We start from the raw sequence: 7,308 nt of genomic DNA on the forward strand, positions 1-7,308 counted from the left end.
AGGGAGTCAGCTGCTCCGCACACTGAGGCGCGGAGCCTGAATCCGTCTCAGCTCATTCTGTGGGATCATCTGCGTGGTGGGCTTACACCGTGGAAAATGCGCTCTCCATCATTAGGTGAAATGTTAGCATCAAAATAAAGGAAACGTTGATCCCCGTTGGTTTTAGTGCTTGCCTGCATGAAAACTTTGCACGGGCGTGGAATTAGAGGATCTTAGACACATTTTCTCATTTTCTGCCCTAAAAAAAAAAAAAAAAAAAAGCCTGTTTCTCAACAGCACATGGGAGGTAAGTGACGGGAGACAAGCGGGGACACAAGTGCAAACTATTTGCCTGATCTGCGCATCTTCGGCCGCACTGAGCCGGGCTGAATGCCCGCTTAAATGACCGGTTGATGACACGGGCGCCTGTTATCTCCTGCTTCTATTCAGTGACCACAATGAATGAACCCTCCAAAGATTCGGGCCTGGCCATTGATACAAAACCAAACTCCTCGGGACGCGTGGCTCCCAATAAAAAAAAAAATGTACACGGTGACTTCGAAGACCTCCCGTCTCGGCGGAACGAGCCTCCTCCGTATTGAGGGTGACGTCTTCTTTTTTTTTTGGTGTGTGCGTGTGTGTGTGTGTGTGTGTGTGTGTGTGTGTGTGTGTGTGTGTGTGTGTGTGTGTGTGTGTGTGTGTGAATTTACGGGGCGAGGCCCTCATGATCTCCTTAAATTTGCATGTAAATGGCGACATCAGCCTATACGCGTGCCAGGGGCCAGCGGGCCTCCCAGATGTCAGGGCAAAGTCAATCAGCCGGCCGCTGCCCAGCTGTCCATCGATGCACTTTATTGGGACAACACTTTCATTATGCTCACCTGCATTGTTTCCTAATGGATTGATTGGCGAAGGGGGGGGGGGGCGAAAGGAGAAATCTGACTAGCACCCACCAAGCAAGTTCGCTAACGGCTTTATCACAGAGGCAGTTTTAAAGTGATCTTTTTGTCGATTAAATATTAATCAAATACGCCTACAGTTACGCATCATTTCTAATTCCATATGGAACAAACAGGCAGTCAGCCCACTCATTGTTTACAGCAACGCAACCAACACTGTTATTTCTATTGTTTATACTTTTAATAGTTGTATGTGGTTGAACTTAGAATGTATTTATTCATGTATTTGTTTATCTAATTATTCATTTATTTATTTATGTTCTTGTGACATGTGCAAGCTTAACGCGCAAAAAAAAAACAACAACCCAAAAAACCAAATTTGCTGCGAGATGTAAAGCCATTGTTTTAAATTTTCTATCACTTGTAGCTGCATTTTTTTTTTAAGGATCAACTTAATTTTATACTTGCGTGTTGAGATTTGTCTGACAAGTGGGATGAATTAAACAATATTTTTAATAGTTTAATTTCTTAAATTAAATTAGTAAAATGCTTTGGTTCCATATTACAATGAATGCCTCCTTGCAAAAAAAAATTGTTTCCAGAAGCTATTAACGTGGGGCCTAATACATGCACGATGTGAATTCGATATGACATATTCAAATATCATATTAAAACACACTTTACACGTTGTTTTTAATTATAGGGGTAAAACACAAATGGCCAAGAGTGATGAGATCAATCATATGGGCTATGCGTGTCAAGTCCTTGTTAGAGCTGATAGACGGACAGCGCCCCTCGTTGGTTACACTTGAGATCATTGTGTCGATATGAGGCAGCTGTGTTCCTCAGTGACAAGATAGCTAAATCTCAGCATAGGTTCACCCAACACAACCCCCCACCCCCACCCCCAATAAGGCCGAATTTTGTTTTGTTTTGGGGTTGTTTTTAAAAAAATTTTTTTTTTTTTTTGTTATTATGTTTGTGGGACAAATGATCTCAAATCACGAAACCATATTTTGCAGGAGAATTCTTAAAAACGACGCTGATCAGCGTGCACGCGTGAATGTGAAATTTAATTAGATAAAAATATATATTCATGGAGCTACAAGATTAAGGAGAGCATGGCACGTTGTAATTTCCTATGCGGTAAAGTAACTTCAAATTAAACTGTCACACAAGCCACACTATTATTATTATTATTATTATTGTTGTTGTTGTTATTATTATTATTAATACACACAGTCCATTTGTGCCTCTTTTCCATGCGTTCAATGCGGGGTTGTCACAAATAAACACAGCCATACTATGGGACCCACAGCTGGTGTGACCTCACATTTCGTCACGAACTTCTGTCAGAGTGCTCGTGTTAATTGTGTGCAGTGGTGAGTTCTGTCAGGGGCATTGCCCGCGCGCACAATTTGCATTTCCATTCTGCTGTGGAAATGATGAGAGAGTTTCCGCGCGGTTTAGAGCCTCGCGGCGCAGTCTGTGGGCGAATTACATTTAAAGAAGGCGAGAGAAATTAAATAAGAAACCGAGACCACTTCAGGGCTATTAACATCTAAAATATCCCCTGGAAATTTAGACCAAAATACACATGACCAAATACCCAGGATACCTTTGCTCTTATGCAGCCCCGTCTCGATTGTGTCCATCACTGTTTTCTAGGCCCATCTAAAATTCTTTATTTAAAAAAAGTTACCACGGCGCCTCACGTTTCTCAGTGACGATGATTGATGTGAGGTAGATTTGATTATTCAGACCTAAATCTGAACATATTAGCTCATAATATAGGCGCCCAAATGCCAAACGGACTGTGCCACTCAGAAAAACGGGGGGGGGGGGGGTCTGACTTTAAAGGTCATTTAAACATCTCATTAGTAAATATGATATGGGCACATGTTGCATCGGGAAACGGAGGCATCAGCTTTAACCTTGGTTCTTTCAGAGCGCATGTGCGTGTGCATGACCAAACAGGCAGCAGCCTTTTGCCTCAGCACCCGAGAGAACTTTAATTTGCCTGTTGACCCCTGTGATGGAGCTATTGCCAGCCTATATTCACACTGCCCCACCTGCAGGACTCCAATATTTCCCAGGTCACTCACATTAAAATATTAATGCGAGTGACCCGAGTGATTAATATATATATATTCAACATGTTACACCAGTGCCTCTAATTTACTTCTACAGGGAACATTGAGAAGATACAGATTTCGTGGCGACTGGCAAGAGGTCTTACATATGAGCATGGCAGTACAATTCACTGCCACCCTACAACTGAATGTTGATTTTAGTCAGAGATCCTTATTAATATTGAACCGTGCTACTATTAACAGAAATGTTAATTATGATGTCAAGACAGAGAGAGTCAAGGTGAAAGCTGCACAGCAATAGCTAAAAATAATCCACGCCAGCCCGAGTACAGTATGATCCTGCAGAGGAGTGTTACTGGCAAGGGACCTTTTTGCTGCAACAAAGAGGTGGAAAAGAGGAAGTAAATGAATTAGAGTACAAGCCCGATTTTGTCTTTGTTTCATCCACACTTGTCCTGTCCCTATTTTTCCAACCTCTCCCTTTTCCTTGCTATTGGAAGTGCTGCAAATTGTATAATGCTGGTCTTTGTTCTACAGAGTCAAGCCACATGAATAGCTGTCCTGAGCACACACAAAAACACACTGACAAACTGATCATCTTAAAAAAGCAACGCCCTGGTGCTCACTTGGCCTACTTTCCACGGCAGCACTGAGACGTGGGAAGAGGAATAGAATTCAGGGGAGGATGTTCTTGCACTCTGGGAAACATTCGGTAAAGCAAGTGTGATATACATAAACATAGCCTTTGCATTGTCAACCTTAGACCGCATTTGCCCCAGATAACTAGTCCCCATGTGTTAGACTATTCTCTTTGACTTTGCAATTGAAATCCTGAGAAGATTATGCCAAAGCTAAAAGAGGCAAACTCCAGGGTGGGATTTTCTATTGTCAATTCCTGTTGGATTTTATAGCATTATGACATATAGTACACCATCTGTTACACTTCCTGTGACTAGGTCTACGTCTGCACAAGTGGAGCCTATTGCATTGAACATCATTACAGCTAAGACCTATGGTTTTGAATGGAAAGCAATATCCAATCACCAATATTTTTTTCTCTGGCAGACCCTTTAACACAGACGTATGACTGTAAGCACAGGGGTCTCCGTGTTACAACACACAAGGGTAAATTAGGAAGCTGCCGAAAAGTAACCACTCCTAACTTTAGCTAAACAGACTTCATGAAGCGCCAGATAATCTGCGGCTTCTATGTACACCGCCTTACCAAATGTCGACATCTGTGAGGGTGTGCATAAAGAAAAGCTCCTCAGAGAAACGGGGGATAATAATCTTAGTTCCCCTCACCTTCAGTTTGCCCATAGGGGTTTAAACGGGAGATGAAGAAATCCTATGTAAACATGCCAAGTCAGATTTTCACTTGAAATGTGACATGGAGGCAAAGGGCAACCTTGGTGCATCACTGATGTGTTTCCACACATGAGTTTTCAGTGCCCCTGGATGTAAACAACTGATGTATTCAGTCCGTGGTTTGAGCACTGACTCACTATGCACACTTAGTATGTTTGAACATCTTTTTATCCATGACTGTATGTTTTAAAGCATAGGTGAAGAGCCCAGAGAAGTCAACACAAAGCTTGTACACAATCAGAATCTCTGTACTCAATAGCTTCCATGAAAGTGAGTTTTGCTCTCCTGAGAAACATACAAAGTTTGAGCATCTGTTCCATCATGTAGTCTTTGTTGAGAAATTAAATATTGAACTGATGTAGTGTACCATGAATGTTTCACTCACATAGTGATTAGACAGACTGGAGAGGCAAGACATCGCAGCATTTTACTCTCTGCTTTAATATACTGTATTTGTCACTCTTGCCTTAAAGTGTTTCATACACCAGATTACATTGTTGTTGCACAAAATGGTTTCTAGTGTTGCTTCAATTAGACTTAACACGCAATATGCGTAACTCTAGTACACATACTAACACACATGCAAATTTATATGCAGGTAATGTATTTGTATTGTGCACAAACACATTCGTCCACTGTACACGATGATCATTATGAGTGCAGTCCAGTCGGAAGTGCACATCGATATAATAGGAAAAAAATGAAATTAGGATTTTGGTTTTATGATTCAATTATCAACTTGGTGGCATTACTTTTTACACTTTTATGGTGTTATGCACCATATAGAAAAAGTACTCATTTAAATTGGCTACGTTGGTTGCAGTTAAAATGCATCTCAGGATAAAGGAAATCTCTTCTCTTACTTCATTGTCCTTTGTGCCAAATCAACAACCGTCTCAAGGGAGAACCCTTGATCATGTTTTTTTCGACATTAACATTTCAGATCAGATGAGCAGACCAAGGCAACACGCAAGCAGGAGAAGGAAACGGTATCATCACAGAGATCATAAAATGGTGTCGTGAGTAGTCTTTTGTCCGGCACCATAGGAGAGTTCTGTTGCTAAAGGGAAGGACAAAAGCAGAAGGCGCCACGGGTATAAGGTTCCCCTGAGCAACAATGCTGAAAGTTTCAACTTGCAGCACATGGGTGTAACTTTAACTAGAATACTGTGGATCAAAGACTCACAAACAAAGTGGGTGGAAATGCTGGAGGAGTGTCTGTGCTCAAGTGAAGGACAGGTTCACCAGAGAGAAAGCGGGCAAGACCATTTATGAAACACAGACTAGGCAATCAAGGCTAATTACTGAGACTGCGTTTTGTGAACTCAAAGGGCAGTGTGATTCAATTAACAAAGCTGATGTGTATTATAATTTTTCGCTCATTTCAAAAAATAAAATTACCCTTTCAAAAACTGTGGCAAAACAAGCTTATCAGATATAAAACAAAATCAGAACTAAATTAAATTTAACGACGAGATTTAAAATTTGTCAGTGCTTCATGCACACGGAGAATACACAGTAGAGTTTGTATGGCACCTCAAACATTCATTTCACACTCCTGTCTTCGCCTGTCATCTTTTAGAGAGTGGGAGAATTATTCAGTTCTGCTTCTTTAAATAAGAAACACAGCCTTGAAATTTGTGAGGCTTAAGGCAACTCATCAGGTTAGATCAGTACAATGTGGATGTGTAACCTTTACACTGCAGTTGAACCTGCACATACAAGTGTTATGAAAGGTCCCTGTGGCACTCTGCTCTTCTGACATGGATTTGAAGACTTGCCACTTTATTAGCTGCTAAGCCCCCAATACTTGTTCTATATAGTGGAGGCCTATGTTATGAGCTGAGATCTCATTGTCTAGCGTTATTAGAGGAAGAGTCTGCGGCACTCTCTTGTCCCCCCAAGAGAATAGGCTGACTGTTTGAAGGGAAGCTACAAGTGCAATTTAACCCATCTTATTTACAATATGATCTGTTACAAGGACATCATTGCTGCAAGGATTCACATCTAATATATCCCCTCAATGTGGTTCTTTTCTGTTTTCATTGATTCGGGAGAGTATATTTTGTTTGATGCTCACTTGAGCCAGTAAAAAAATTTCTCTGAATCTGTCAAGTTATAGTATTCACGGAGATAAAAGTTTGGTGATCTACACTACTCCAATTCAGTATTTTCGTATACATTTCACTTGAAACTACGGCAGTCAAAACAATTGCTTTGTGCTTAAAAGGTCAAAACAGTTAATTAATAAATGCAAGTGCATATGGAGTTCTTCATGATACCATCAACATCAGCTCGGGGAAAACAAGGCGCTTGTGATCAACCCTTGTGTCAGCAGCACACACTTACCCTCCAGAATGGAAATTATCTACTGGCACTGAATAATAAGTGCCATAGTGCCATCTAGTGCACAAATTTGCAAACTGAAGAATCCCAGTCCCTGTATGTAAAATATACACTATGCACTGTATCTTACATATTAAGCTATAGAGCCTTACAAAAGAGGTACAACTGATGCAAAAATAATAAAAAAGTAAAGGACAGTGTACAATTTGCACTAATCGCTTGTGTGCTTCAGTGTGAGGGTTAACTACACTGAATGACCACACTGAAATTTCCACTCATGGGGGCAAAACAAGGAGGCAAAAGTTTGTCTTCCAAGCCAGGGCTCCCTCAACCCTCAGTTGTGGAAAGCCGCAAGGATAATTTCCTTCAGACAATGAGACAATGTTGAAGGCTGTGCATGCAAATTATGCTCTGCCATCTAAATTACAAAGATATACAAAGACCTCAAGTCAACAGGCCTCAAATCTCACTCATCGGGCCTCCTGGCTGTTAATTTGCCAGAGGATGCCATAGAAATAACAGAAAAGAAATAATAGGAAAAAAAAACACATGAGCCAAAACAAGAGTCTTGAATAATTGATTGTGTTTGTCTTTGCTGTTTGTGTGTGTGTGTGTGTGTGTGT

Source organism: Xiphias gladius, chromosome 11 (genome assembly GCF_016859285.1).
Source record: "Xiphias gladius isolate SHS-SW01 ecotype Sanya breed wild chromosome 11, ASM1685928v1, whole genome shotgun sequence".
In the NCBI taxonomy this organism is placed as follows: Eukaryota; Metazoa; Chordata; class Actinopteri; order Istiophoriformes; family Xiphiidae; genus Xiphias; species Xiphias gladius.